The following is a 17,027-nucleotide window of genomic DNA, read 5'->3' on the forward strand; positions in this document are numbered from 1 at the left end:
ATGAAAAGTTAACTGGTTGTTTGCTTAGTCATCTTATGGCAAAAAGCATGCATTGTCTGTTAACATAATGCAAAATGCATGCATTATTGTAATCTGTAAATCATGGCAAGACAAATTGAGAACACAATGAAAGTGCACTCTAACGCAACCTTAGTTGGAGTTACTCCAACAAGAAAACCATTTGGCGGATGCATCATATGCATCTATGGTCTCATGCCTATGTTGAATCCACGTACATCTCATCTTTTATCATTTTTCGGTACGGTTGTGGTGATGGTCTTATCAAACCACATTATGTTTTTTTTTAATTTGTCTCCTCTCATCCAATAATTGAAATTGTCTCGTCCCACCTGATAATGAAAACACCCACCCAAATGAAAATTAAAAACATGCAAAATTTGCATTCATGAGGGGAGCGAGAAAGAGGAAAGCAGGAATTTAACCTGCCACAGGCGGTAGGGGAATTGCGAAGAGCCTACCTATTAGATCTGGGATGAGATCAAAGGTATTTGTAAACTGGGAAATAGGACGGGAGATATTGAGGCAAGTGATGTTTGTACTGAAGGCCTCTTTGCAGACATATTTTCAAGTCATGCTTATTCTTCTCCAAATTCTTTTCTAAGTAGTGTTCGTACGTGTCTTCTCAATGGCTAACTAAAAAAGTATTTCCTCATCATCTTCACATTGTGTTTGTTGACTAGAGAAAACACTACTACTTCTCTCAAACAACTTGGTGCTTCCATGTCACAACCTACCTATTCATTCTCTCTGTAACAAGGCAAGACTTGTTCCTTGTGATTACAATGACTCAACTCAGGTATATATGTGTGTTGTATTGGAGTTTATGTCTATAAGTTGATAAGCATTTGAATGTTTTACTTTGACTATGTTTGTTTGAGTGATAGTTGTCTTCTTGGATCACTTTTAATTGTGTGTGTATATATATATAGATCTGGGTGAAAGTAGAGACGAATAATAATGACAATAATGAATAGATGCTCTACCCCATTCCAGCTCTAGTATGTGTCCTTGTGAACCACTACACTAGGCAAGCCCTTTATGCTAAGTTTGATGAGGTATTATTGAGGGATTGTTTTTCAAAGAATATTATTATAGTAGTCATGTTAATCAATCGTGTAGTAATATTGTTTCATTGTAGAGATTCTTTATGCTCACTTTGCATATGGTTGTTGATGTAAAGTATTTATTTGTTTACCGACATGTGGCATTGGTCAAGTATAAAGTTGATGAAAGGATGCTAAGCATGTTCTGGACTGAAAAAGACATGAGAGATGGGTTTAATAACATACTAAGGCAAATGGCATTGGCCTGTCTGTTGAGACTGAGCTCTGGATTGCAGAGCAGGACAAGCAGGATGGCAAGGACATTAAAACTATTTTGTTCCTGGTACTAGGAACAAGTAGGAAACCCAATTTTGGGAGATCTCTCCCTCCCAACTTGTATCATAACCAAAGAATGACTAGAATAAGCCTTACAACTAACGTTGAACAAGAAAGGGTATCATATGTAACAATGCAAGACTTGTAGCCATATTTTTCTCTTGAAGGAATCGGGTTTTGGTGGTATCTAAGGATGAATTTCTAGTTTAACATTTTTGTATGGCCACTTTTAGTTCAATGCTTGGCCATTTTGTAAGGAATTAGGGCTTCAAATTGGTTAGAATATAATCATTCTTTCTATTAATTTAGTTGTTACATGTTCAAAAAGAGACACAATTATTCTACAAATGGTTTCAACCTTGACCCATATTGAACAATACAAATTATAATCTTAAACATGTTTGATTATATTGTGAATGGTTATAAGTTTGATTTTTAAAATTTGTTAGAGTTTTATGTCAAATTTTGATCATTTGTGTAAATAATTGATATTAGAAATATAAGTCTAAGTAAATATCTCTTCAATTAAGATAAAATTATTAATAAGTATCCATTGGAGCAAAGTCACTTAAGGCATTATCTCAACCTCATCCCTTATGATTTGTTTCAACCTGTAATTGACTTAAAGCATGTTTTATAGATGATATTTTTTCTTAAAATATTTGTGACCGTTTTGTACACCTAATCAAATTTAATCATCTATAATTTTCAAAAACTTGTACATCACCATTGACTTATTTTCCACCCAACTTGATTTTATTTAAATGTTTTTTCTTTACTTGAATTCTATGGTATAAATCTTTAAAAAAAAAAAAATCATCAATTTCAATGTATACTAATTGGATGTCAAAATTAATGGCATATATCTTTTTTAAAAAAATTCATGAATTTCAACATGCACTAATTAAATGCCAAAATCAACGGTTAATTAATTAAAACATTGTCTTTTTATAATTATTGAAACCACATAATAGAAACTATTTATATTGTATAAAATTTTAGATAAAATAAATTGAAAGAGCATTGATAGCCCAAAACTAGAGTTAGCATCTTAAAGGATGTTAACAATAATTATTAATTAAGATAATTTAAGAAATATTTTTCTACCAATTTGAGTAATTAGTTTTTAGGTAATGGTCTACTTTTCTAAACTTTTAATCAACTAAATGATGCTTATCCCATTCACTACTCCATTCATAAACATTAGGTAGGAGATAATTATTTTAAAAAGATATGAGTTAGTTTTGGCCTTAGTTTTGCATAACCCATACGGGTTATGTAGAACTAGGAACCAAAGAAGAAGTGGGGAGAGAGAGAGAGAGGGGGGGGATAGGAAGAGAGGGAGAGAGGGAGAGAGATATGGAAAGAAAGAGAAGGGAGAATGTTGGTATTCTAAACTCATATGAGAATAGTTGATGTAGTCATTGATGGTAACCAACCAACTGGCAACCAACTGGCAATCATCTGGCAACCAACCGGCAGATACTGACACTGGCAATAGATTTCTACATACATCGGCAGGCACTTCACCGGCATCGGCAACAATGCATACCGACACTCAGGTCGACATGGTATATTGTAAAAGACTCATATATGTATGAGATCTTATAGGTCATTTTAGGTATGGAAATGGATGAGAAACATAAGGCAATTTTGTATAAGGTGATATAGTTGATAGTGAAGGTTTTGGTTATTGTCTGAGCTTAAACTGGTACTAAACCTACCATATGAGATGTTGTTTTGAGCAGTACATTGTATTGGATTTTGATAATCCATTTTGTAGTCAATGTGACTCCTATTTTGTGATTGAGTAGTGAGCTCTAGGCAATTGGCCTCCCTGCATGTGCAGGCCCCTCATTGTAAGTAGTATTTATTCATTGGCCAATGAGTAAATATTGTGGGTCACAAATCCCACCGAGGTTTTTCCCACATCGAGTTTCCTCGTTAAATATCTTGTGTTATGGTGTGTTCTCTATGTTGTCTCTGTTATTCTTATTTGTTGTATTAATTCTTATTTACCGGTACATTGTTTTGGGATGCAAAGTTTTAAATATGTTTTAATATTCTACTAACCAGTTAGACACTGATTCACCCCTCCCCCCTTTAGTGTCTATGGGACTGTCATTGAATCTAACAATTGGTACCAGAGCCTGGTCCTCTATTTTCAAAAGGCTAACAGCTTGAGGAAGATTCTGACATCGGTACAGATGGAGAACTTAAGAAAATAGTTGGAAGCAGATATTGAAGATTTTGATGCAGAGAAATTGAAGAATATCAAACTTGAAGATGATCTAAGGATTGTCGTTATGGGTCATATGGTGTCCTAAGAGGTCATCAAATACCATATGACCCCTAAGGATAACATACGACCCCTTATGACACCATATAGTGTTGATAGGGGTCATATGGTGTCCTAAGGGATTGTGTCCTATGACCCCTTAGGACACCATATGATCCCTTAAGACACCAAATTATGTCATTAGGGGTCATATTGTGTGTGTCCTAAGGGTCATGGGACACCATATTACCCCTAAGGACAACATACGACCCCTTATGACACCATATTGCATCGTTATGGGTCCTATGGTGTACGAAGGGTCATATTGTGTCCTACGACCCCTTAGGACACCATATGACCCCTTAAGACACCAAATTGTGTTGTTAGGAATCATATGGTGTCCTAATGGGTCATGGGACACCATATGACCCCTAAGGAAAACATACGACTCCTTATGACACCATATTGCTTTGTTATGAGTCATATGGTGTCCATAGGGGTCATATTGTGTCCTACAACCCCTTAGGGCACCATATAACCCCTTAAGACACCAAATTGTGTTTTTAGGGGTAATATGGTGTCCTAACAGATCATAGGTACCATATGACCCCTAAGGAAAACATACAACCCCTTATGACACCATATTGGGTTGTTATGGGTCCTATGGTGTCCTAAGGGGTCATATTGTGTCCTACAACCCCTTAGGACACCATTTGACCCCTTAAGGCACCAAATTGTGTCATTAGGGGTCATATGGTGTCCTAATGGGTCATGGGACACCATATGACCCCTAAGGACAACATACGACCCCTTATGACACCATATTGGTTTGTTGTGAGTCACATGGTGTCCATGGTGGTTATATTGTGTCCTACGACCCCTTATGACACCAAATTGTGTCGCTAGGGGTCATATGGTGTCCTAATGGGTCACGGGACACCATATGACCCCTAAGGACAACATATGCCCCTTATGACACCATATTGGGTCGTTATGGGTCCTCTGGTGTCCTAAGGGGTCATATTGTGTCCTACAACCCCTTAAGACACCAAATTGTGTCGTTATGGGTCATATTGTATTCTAAGGGGTCATATTATGTCATATGACCCCTCTAAGACACCATATCACCCCTTAGGAAACAATATAACCCTTTATGAATCTATACAGTGTCGCTATGGGTCATATGACCCCTTATGACACCATATGGTGTGGTTAGGGGTCCTATGGTGTCATAAGGGGTCATGGGACACCAAATGACCTCATAAGACACCATATTGGGTCATTATGGGTCCTATGGTGTCCTAAGGGGTCATATTGTGTCCTATGACCCCTTAGGACACCATATGACCCCTTAAGACACCAAATTGTGTTGTTATGGGTCATATTATATGCTAAGGGGTCATATTATGTCATATGACCCCTTTAAGACACTATATGACCCCTTAGGATACAATATGACCCTTTACGACTCTATACGGTGTCGTTATGGGTCATATGACCCCTTATGACACCATATGATGTCGTTAGGGGCCCTATGGTGTCATAAGGGGTCATGGGACACCATATGACCCCTAAGGATAGCATATGACCCCTTATGACACCATATGGGGTCGTTATGGGTCCTATGGTGTCCATAGGGGTCATATTGTGTCCTGCAACCCCTCAAGACACCATATCACCCTTTAAGACACCAAATTGTTCCGTTAGGGGTCATATGGTGTCCTAAGGGGTTGTAGGACACAATATGACCCTTAAGGACAAGATACAACCCCTTATGACACCATATTGGGTCGTTATGGGTCCTATGGTGTCCTAAGGGGTCATATTGTGTCCTACGATCCCTTAAGACACCATATGACCCCTAAGGACAACATACAACCCCTTATGACACCATATTGGGTCGTTATGGATCCTATGGTGTATTAAGGGGTTATATTGTGTCCTACAACCCCTTAGGACACCATATGACCATTTAAGACACCAAATTATGTCATTAGGGGTCATATGGTGTCCTAATGGGTCATGGGACACCATATGACCCCTAAGGACAACATACGACCCCTTATGACACCATATTGGGTCGTTATGGGTCCTATGGTGTCCTAAGGGGTCATATTGTGTCCTATGCCCCCTTTGAACACCATATGACCCCTTAGAACACCATATGACCCCTTAAGCCACCAAATTGTGTCGCTATGGGTCATATTGTGCCATATGACCCCTTTAAGACACCATATGACCCCTTAGGACATAGTATGACCCTTTACGACTCTATGCGGTGTTGTTATGGGTCATATGCCCCTTATGATACCATATGGTTCCGTTAGGGGTCCGATGGTGTCCTAAGGGGTCATGGGACACCATATGACCCCTAAGGACAACATACGACTCCTTATGACACCATATTGGGTTGTTGTGGGTCTTATGGTGTCCATAGGGGTCATATTGTGTCCTACAACCCCTTAAGACACCATATGACCTCTGAAGACACCAAATTGTGTTGTTATGGGTCATATGGTGTCCTAAGGGGTCGTAGGAATCAATATGACCCCTAAGGACAACATACAACTTCTTATGACACCATATTGAGCCGTTATGTGTCCTATGGTTTCCTAAGGGATCATATTGTGTCCTACGACCCCTTAGGACATCTTATGACCCCTTAAGACACCAAATTGTGTTGTTATGGGTCTTATGGTGTCATAAGGGGTCATGGGACACTATATTACCCCCTAAGGACAACATACACCCCCTTATGATACCATATGGTGTCGTTAGGGGTCATATTGTGTCCTATGATCACTTAGGACACCATATGACCCGTTAAGACACCAAATTGTGTTGTTATGGGTCATATTGTGTCCTAAGGGGTAATGGGACAACATACGACCCCTAAGGACAACATACAACCCCTTATGACAACATGTTAGGTCATTATGGGTCCTATGGTGTCCTAAGGGGTCATATTTTTTCCTACAACCCCTTAGGACACTATATGACCCCTTAAGACACCAAATTGTGTCGTTATGGGTCATATGGTGTCCTAAGGGGTCATGGGACACCATATGACCTCTAAGGACAACATGAGACCCCTTACGAGTCCATATGGTGTCGTTAGGGGTCATATGGTGTCTTAAGGGGTCATATTGAGTCCTACGACCCCTTACGACACCATATGACCCCTCAAGACATCAAATTATGTCATTAGGGGTCATATTGTGTCCTAAGGGGTCATGTGACACCATATGACCCCTAAGGACAACATATGACCTCTTATGACACCATATTGGGTCCTTATGGGTCCTATGGTGTCCTAAGGGGTCATAGTGTGTCCTACAACCCCTTAGGACACCATATGACCCCTTAAAACACCAAATTGTGTTTTTAGGGGTCATATGGTGTCCTAATGGGTCATGAGACACCATATGACCCCTAATGACAACATATGACCCTTTATGATACCATATAGGTTCATTATGAGGCATATGGTGTCCATAAGCATCATATTGTGTCCTACAACACCTTAGGACACCATATGACCCCTTAAGACACCAAATTGTGTTGTTAGAGGTCATATGGTGTCCTAATGAGTCATGGGATGCCATATGACCCTTATGGACAACATACGACCCCTTATGACACCATATTGGGTCATTTTGGGTCCTATGGTGTCCTAAGGTGTCATTTTGTGTCCTACAACCCTTTAGGACACCGTATGACCCCTTAAGACACTAAATTTGGTCGTTAGGGGTCATATTATGTCCTAATGGGTCATGGGACACCATATGACCCCTAAGGACAACATACAACACCTTATGAAACCATATTGGTTCATTATGAGTCATATGGTGTCCATAGGGGTTATATTGTGCCCTATGACCCCTTAGGACACCATATGAACCCTTAAGACACCAAATTGTGTTGTTAGGGGTCATATGTTGTCCTAATGGGTCATGGGACACCATATGACCCCCAAGGACAACATTCAACCCTTTATGACACCATATTGGGTTGTTATGGGTCTTATGGTGTCCTAATAGGTGATATTGTGTCCTATGACCCCTTAGGACACCATATGACCCCTTAAGACACCATATTGGGTCATTATGGGTCCTATTATCTCCTAAGAGGTCATATTATGTTCTAAGACCCCTTAGGACACCATATGACCCCTTAAGACACCAAATTGTGTCGTTATGGGTCATATTGTATTCTAAGGGGTCATATTGTGTCATATGACACCTTTAAGACACCATATGACCCCTTAGGACACAATATGACCCTTTACGACTCTATACAGTGTCATTATGGGCCATACGACCCCTTATGACACCATATGGTGTCGTTAGGGGTCCTATGATATCATAAGGGGTCATGGGACACCATATGACCCCTAAGGACAACATACGACCCCTTACAACACCATATTGGGCCGTTATGGGTCCTATGGTGTCCTTAGGGGTCATATTGTGTCCTACGACCCCTTAGGACACCATATGACCCCTTAAGACACCAAATGTTTTTGTTAGGGGTAATATGGTGTCCTAAGGGGTCGTAGGACACAATATGACCCCTAAAGACAACATACAGCCCCTTATGACACCATATTGGATCGTTATAGGTCCTATGGTGTCCTAAGGGGTCATATTGTGTCCTACGACCCCTTAGAATGCCATATGACCGCTAACGACAAAATTTGGTGTCTTAAGGGGTCATATGGTCTCCTAAGGGATCATATTGTGTCCTACAACCCCTTAGGACACCATATGACCCCTTAAGACACCAAACTATGCTGTTATGGGTCATATGGTTTCCTAATGGATCATGGGACACCATATGACCCCTAAGGACAACATACGACCCCTTATGACACCATATGGTGTCGTTAGGGGTCATATGGTGTCGTAAGGGGTCATATCGTATCTTACGACCTCTTAGGACACCATATGACCCCCTAAGACACCAAATTGTGTCGTTATGGGTCGTATTGTGTCCTAAGGGGTCATTTGACACCATATGACCCATAAGGACAACATACAACCCCTTATGACACCATATTGGGTTTTTATGGGTCCTGTGGTGTCCTAAGGGGTCATATTGTGTCCTACGACCCCTTAGGATACCATATGACCCCTAACGACACAATTTGGTGTCTTAAGGGGTCGTATGGTGTCCTAAGGGGTCATATTGTGTCTCTCTGCCTCTCCTTCTCCTCTCTCTCTCTCTCTCTCTCTCTCTCTCTCTCTCTCTCTCTCTCTCTCTCTAAAATATGAGTAATAAAATCGGATATCATATTTTATCAGATATACAATTTCTGTCATTATCATTAATGTGGCAACAGTTAAAAAAAAGGCGGCAACGAGAAAAAATTTTGGGACCACAAATTTATACATTAAAATTCGATATCCAATATCCGATTTTTGTAAATAAAAAAGAGCCTTGTAGGCCATTTTGTGTTTTCCAACGGTCCATAATCTTCACATTTTGTTTTCTATCGACGATCATGGGTTATTGACCCAAGAACCAATCAACCCCTACAAGGTGCTTCCAGGAGGTTACCTATCCATTAGTGCCATCACCAAGGGATAAGGGATAATTTTTGGGATAGGTGGTGGATGGTTTGTAACTATCCTCCATGTGGTAATAATGAGGTACCACAATACTTTTTGAGGGAACTCTACTGCAAATTTGTTCTCAATGAAATCCCTAATTACTTTGACATATGGCCCAAGTTCCAAGGTAGAGGTGGGGGCTCCGCACAGGATAGAGTAGGGGCACAATGTACTCAAAATTTGGTTGAGTCTTCTAGGAATCGAGTTCAACCTCACTTATGTCAAAATTGTGGGTCTCGTTGTGTTTATGATCATGAAGATGATTCAAATGCACATGGCCAGGACACATCTGCAATGGATCAAATTGTCATGCCAAATGATCTATTGAATCAAACATTTGACATTGATAGTCAGGTAAATTTGAACAAGTTCAAATTCAATTTATTAAATTTTATTTTGAAACATAATATTAAGTAAATTACTAGAATGATTTTATTTTGAAATCTAATATTAACTAACTTACTAGAGTGATTATAATAAAATTTCAGGGTCAGGGTGTTCACCCTCAGTCTAGTGGCCCTCCGCCTTTTGATTGCATGATAATGTCAAATCCATAGGTTTGTAACTAGTAAAGAAATTATAAATATAATACATGTGAGTAGTTTAACCTTATGTGAGTGGTAATCTTATAACTCACATTAGATGTTGAATAGGTTAATGTTGGGTCTTCAACATCAACACTTACTAGTCAAGGTGGTCATCGAACTTTCACTCAGGTAACCTTGTCTATTTTTTTTCACTAATGGTTTGTAAAATAAAGCCAAATTTTGGCAATTGAATAACATTGTTTCATTTTCAGATGCTGACATCAGATGCTAATTGAGAATATCAATTCAAATCCATAATATAGAGGATACTAATAGAAGATCTTTGTATATTTTATCTGCCTAGTTTTTCAACCACTGACCTTCATGTATGTTTACATGTTAAGCTATGTGGTCATTTCCTCTTACTGTTTTTTTCAACATCTTAATGTTCTAGGATTAAAATGTATTTTCTTAGACATTCAAGTGAGTTTGGCTTAGAGAATATCAATGTAGTCTCTTTTGTACTAGCCATGAAATGGCCTTGGGTTATTCTGGTAGCTGATAGATATTAAATTAGACTACATTGTAATCCAAAACTTATTTATTTTTTATAATAATGAAATAGGTACAACTGCATTGAGATAAAATGAAGCTTTTCGCTCATATGAAGATGTCGCATTGGCAAATTGGTCTTTATTATAATACACAAGACATAAGTAAAATCAAAATGCTCTCATCAAATCCTGCCAGATGATATGTTAACATGTGACTCATTAGTGTATGTTGGGAGAGGAAAGAGTGTGTGGCTTCAGGGTACAGTTTTGGACTTGAACCATATTGCATAAATCTCAAGGCTTCAACTTGATTATCATTAAAGGTTTCTGATTGTTTACAAAATATCTAGATTTCTAGCTCAACATGCTGGCCAGTACTACCTATGACATTTATCATATTTTTGGAAATTAAAAGCACAATCAAAATGCTAAATGATATACCTCTGTACATTATAAAATTAGCAACATAAGCTTGTTTAGAAGGCCTTTAGCCACACTGATCAATAGATGATGTGGTCAAAAATAGGGAGACAAATTAATGGTAACCTCAACCTTGCAGCCAAAATCCAGATTTAATACACATATCCCTGATGCACGATAAAGACACAAAAAACCATAGTTTTAATCCAAATTTGCAAACATAGAAATCATGAGCAACAACACAGATTGAGAAATTTATGACATATCTTCAAAAAGTTGTGTGCCATCATTTGATCTCTTTTTGCAAAATCTGAACTCAGTTTTTCCTTTTTTTTCATGAATCTCGCTCTACTAAAAAGAATGCCACCCCTTGTTTTCCTTACCAAGAGTCTACTTGGTCTTTTCCCTTCAAGAGCTCACCTTTTTCATTATTCCAAAACCAATTGAAAGATTGGTTTTCAAATACTTTGTTTTTTGGCTTTTCACATATGGGTCGACTCTTTTCATTTTTCTCTTTTCATGTTCAGACAAACTATGTCTCATTCATGCTCATTGAAATATTGATGATCATTATGTGTCTACAGTGTAATGCTTGTTTATCTATATTTTTCATTGAATTTAGTTAACAAATTTAAACAATTTTGTATTTGATTTTAAAAAACCTAGATTTCATGAAAAAAACCACATTTTCAATGTAAAAAACCAATAAACATAAAAAAAAATGAATGAAAATGATTGAAAACAATAAAAATCTTACCTTTCAATGTATTTTTTTAGCAATTTTTGGGTGAAAAACCAGATATCGGATTCCCAAAAATTGTGCAGCCCATGGGTTAAAAATAACTTAGGGGCTGTCACAGTCCAAATATATTGTCTCAGAAAATCGGATATCCAATTTTTATACTTAAATTATTTTAAAATAACATTATATTATATAATATAATAATATATTATTATATTATATAATACACATTATATAATAACATAATAATATATTATATAATATATAATATAATATAATGCGTATAATATTATATATTATATATAATATAATAATATATTATTAAATTATAATATAATATTATATAATATATATAATATAATATATTATTATATTATTATATTATATAATATATTATTACATTATATATATTATATAATATTATATTATATAATATAATAATATAATATAATATTATATAATATAATATTTTATAATCTAATATTATTTATTTTTTATTTTTTTAATCAAGTGCTATCAAGGTGGGGATCGCGCCCTATATTTATCAAAACAGAGAGATTACATAATATATTCGATTGACAAAACCAAACCAAACTAAACATAACCAAATTACAATAGCCTTAAAATGGTGGCCACCCACATTCCTATAGTCGCCACCTTATCAATGCTCCCTTCTGAAAGCCAACCGTCTTCATTCTGCATCATCCTCCTCAACAGGTCCATGTCGGCATTCGTGACCCCAACCCTGAAGACCTCCCACGCTTCTGCCATAAACTCCATCTTCCTGAGCCTGAGCTACTGTGGCTAACTTGGCTTCATCCTCTAAATCCGAACACTCTACATCTGATAGGATAGCAGCGGGATTGAAATAGGGGCCTAGAATGCTGGCCCACTCTTCTTCCACCTCCAGAACAACACCCCCCACAGCATCCACATCTTCTTTCCTCACAAAGCCCACCAATTTTTGCATGCATGCTTCCTTCGATGGCAGAACATCAACTAGTAGGCACAAGATGATTTCATAAATATAACCATCACACCAGTGTCTCTCCTCACTAAATGAGTCATCTAGCAAGCCTTGAATTATGTTTTGACCTTCTATATCAATATCGAAAAGACACTCGCACTGGGCTTCCAAAGACTCCTCACGATAGAGACAAATTAGGCCAAACCTATGCACCATTTTGCCTTCTGAAAGATTCTTGCTCCACCTAGTCTAAACTTTGCAATAAATAGGCCTAACACTTCTAGAACCATCCAACTAACTTTCCAAAACCGCCTTCTCTTTTCCCACCAGGTTCTCAAAACCAGTCTAGGAATGTCGTAGCAGCTATTGTCTAGCCGGCATGAATAAGGCTGATAAGAGCATACTTCTCTTATCCTAAAGACAAAATTTATAAAAATACCTTCACCCTATCCCCGTCTTTGAGAAATGAGCTCTGTCATTAATCAAGATATTCTAAAAATCTTTGTTCCCTGCATCTATCGATGACATGACTACTAGCAGAGTCTCTGTGATACCTTGGTTGGCAAGAAAATCCGTCACTTGAGTACCTTCACGGAAAGTATGGTGAAGGTGGTAGTCCATCAACTTTTGAAGTAGACAATTTATCCTCAGGATCCAAGCGTTTAACCGCCAATTCGTGAATCCTTTTTTGATTATCCTGCTTAAGATAACTTGTGAATCACCCTCTATCATCACCTTCTATACTCCATTAGATGAGTCCCATTTCAAACCTTCCTCTAGTGTAGTGATTTTCACTATGTTATTAGTGGCAATTCCCACAGGACCACATACTGCCCCAACTAAGCTACCCTTCTCATCTCTAACTACTGCGTTATAACCAGATAAGCCTATATTTCCTCTACTAGCTCCATCAAAGTTCAATTTTTTCCACCCAGGTGGGGGAGGTGTCCACTTAACATTCTTCTGTTCAACTGGTTTCATGCCTTGAAGGTGGCTACTACTTTGTTTCAAATTCCATACTTGCTCCATCTCCATATCCCATTTAGAATAATATTTAAATCTTCTCCCATAGATCTTACCATTAATAGTTTCTTCTATTGCCACTTGGATTTTATTAATAAGAAGAGTGACCTCCAACTCTTCCTCCCTAAATATCCTTTTGTTTCTCTCTTTCCACACGTGCCAAGCGACCATAGATGAACCAGTGATCCACAAACTTCCCCATTTTGAGAACTTGCCCCCCGTCGACCAAGCAAAGATAAAGTCTTTGAAAGTACTGTTGCGTACCATATGGTTTTGAAGTTTCCACAATAACCAATCCCAACACTACTTTGAATAAAAACAACCGTACAATAAGTGTTCTGTGGATTCTTCCTCTAGTTTGCAAAAGCAACATCTGTTGGGGCCCGCTATACCTATTGTTTTTAGTCTATCACTTGTAAGATTCCTTCCATGCAATGCAATCCAAAGGAAGGCACTAGCTTTAGGTAACACCCATTTATCCCAACAAAGCACAGAAGGCCATTTGTAGTCCTTCTGCCTCTTTCTTTGCAGTTCGTATCCCAAACTAACCTTGTAATTACCTGATTTGGCACCATTCCATATAAGAGAGTCATTTTCAGACATAATATGGGTTTTCCTACTTTTAAGAATACCCACCACCTTCAAACTGTTGTCGCTTTGCCATTCTCCAACCCTTTTCCATGAAATTGGAGAATTTGGATGACAATTCTCGTCTACATAATCTACCACATAAGCTCCCATAGCTACCTCCATTTCATTGTTCAAATCTTGATACTTGATCTCATCTGCCAACGCTTTCTCTCCATTCCAAGAGTCCCTCCAGAACTTTTCTTTGCACCCATCACTAATCCTCCATGTGAGGTGATCTGTTATGATCTTCCTACTTTCCCAAATGAATTTCCATATCAGTGAGCCTCCAATCAAGTTGGCCACTGTAAATATTATCTTTGGATCATTTGAGTCCAAATATTTAAAAGCCATCAACTTGCACCAACCTTTATGGGGAAAATTGTACATCTTCCAAGCAAGTTTCACACCAAGAGCCAAGTTCTGAAAGTTCATTTTCCTCAGGCCCGCCCCACCTTCCTCTTTGAGCATGCAGGCAGTCTTCCAATTGATTAATGGGATCTTTTTTTCCTCTTTTGAACCTTCCCAAATGAACTTTTTGAGCATTCCATCTAAAGCTGACGAAGCCTTGCTAGACACTATAGCACGACATGTAGTAGATAGGAGCTGCAGACAAAACAAATTTTATCATCTGAATCTGCCTTGCCTGTGACAACCATTTATTCTTCCATAAAGTTGATTTGGCTTTGCACTTATTGACCACTTCATCCCACAATTTGTTATCCATTTTTCCTACAAACAAAGGAACCCCAAGGTATTTAATAGGAAAACTGCCTTGTCCAAATTGTAGTAATCCCTCCATCTTCAACTGAGTTCTCTTGTTTGTGTTGAGGAAGTATATCCTTGAATTTTGCTTGTTCATGCACTATCCCGAATCCTTTTCATAATCTTCTAACACATTCTTGATAACACGAGCTTCTATTTCCATTGATGTGCTGAAAATGATGGTGTCGTTCACAAATTGCGAATGGGAGATCGGATCCAAACTTTCATGAATTGGAAATCCTTTCCATAGGCCTCGCCCGACCTTGCTTTTTATATACCTATCGAGTAATTCTGCCATAAGAACAAACAAAAAGGGAGACAAAGGGTCTCCTTGCCGAAGCCCATTAGTAGCTTGGAAGAAGCTGCATGCAGAGCCATTAACTAAGATTGAAAACTTTATAGATGAAATAAAATGCTCAATACATTTCAACCATCTTTTATCAAATCCAAATTTCCTAAGAACCTCAAATAAAAATCTCCACATAACTTGATCATAAGCCTTGGACACATCTAATTTAATGATCATACCTTTGAATTTGGAGGAATGCATTGAATGAATAGTTTCCGCTGCCATAATTATGTTATCCATGATTTGGCGACCCGGGGTGAATCCATGATGTTCAAGTGAAATGATCTTAGTTAGGATCAGTTTTATCCTATTCACCATGGCCTTGGAAATAATTTTATATAAATAATTACATAGGGAAATGGGCCTAAAGTCCACAATGGAAGAACAATTCTGCTTTTTAGAGATGAGAGCAATGTTGGTATGATTAATATCCTTAACAAACCTACCCTATTTTATAAAATCTTCCATAATTCTGAGAATGTCATTTCCCATAAACCCCCAACATTTTTGAAAAAATTCCACTGTGAACCAGTCTAGGCCAGGAGCTTTTTTTGGGTGCTAGTCAAAAACAACCTTTTTAGCTTCCTCTATAGTGAATGGACAACATAATGATTTGTTGTCCTCCTCCAAAATCTCATTAATAATGATATACATCATCATATGAGGTTGAGATGGTTTGTGCCCATTAACATCACCAAGCAAGTCCTTGAAAAAGTTCACCACTACCTCCTTAATAGCTTTAGGAGAAGAATGTTGCTTGCCTTCCTGATCTGTGATTGAGACAATTATGTTCCTGTTTCTGTTAGTTTTTACCAAAGCATGGAAAATTTTAGTATTCCTATCACCCTCTTTAATCCAAAGCTCTCTAAAATTATTCTCTAAGAAGAATCTCTGCCAATTCCTTCTTGAGAGCAATTTCTTTGTGATACGCATCATTAGACATCCCAGAGGTTATAGTAACATAATTTAATCGAGATATTTCCTCCTCAACTCAACTTCTTTCTGCAAAAATATTTTTGAAAGTATCTTTATTCCATACTTTAATCCTATCCTTTAAATATTTTAGTCTTTTCACAAAGCTATAACTCGGGGTTTCCCTGAAAATATTACTTTTTTTCCACCATTGCTTGAGATGTGCAATGAACTCGCTATCTCTCCACCACATACTCAAAAATTTGAAGTTGCTGCTTCCTTTAGTTGGAGCCTCGCTCAACTTAAGCTCCATAGGAAAATGATCCGAGAGAGAAATTGGGACAATGGAGGCCTCTACCTGAAAGGATGACTCCAACTAGGATTCTCCAATGAGATGTTTGTCCAATCTTTCTAAAATGTGTGCAAAATTTGCCCTTCGATTAGTCCATGTGAATAGCTCATTCTTTGGGACAACATCAATCAAGTGGTTTTGTACGACAAATTCATGGAATTCTTCCATGACCTTGTTTGACATTCTCAAGCCTCCCTTCTTCTCATCTAAATCAAGCAAAGCATTAAAATTGCCAACCATTACTATCATATCATTCCTCATATTGGAGATTTTGTTTGAAAGGACATACCAAGCCTGAGACTTTTCTAGAGTTTTTGTAGGTCCATAAACATTTATTAGAGGGAATTCCATATTCTCCTTCAAATTATAAATGGAGCAAATCATCTAGTGTTCGACTTTCTCTAATAAAGTCACTTTGACCAAGGAAGGATTCCAAATAACGCCCAGACTACTAGCGGCTCCATTGGCTTCTTGAAAAACACCCTCCCACAATTCACAT

Source organism: Cryptomeria japonica, chromosome 4 (assembly GCF_030272615.1).
Source record: "Cryptomeria japonica chromosome 4, Sugi_1.0, whole genome shotgun sequence".
NCBI classification, from domain to species: Eukaryota; Viridiplantae; Streptophyta; class Pinopsida; order Cupressales; family Cupressaceae; genus Cryptomeria; species Cryptomeria japonica.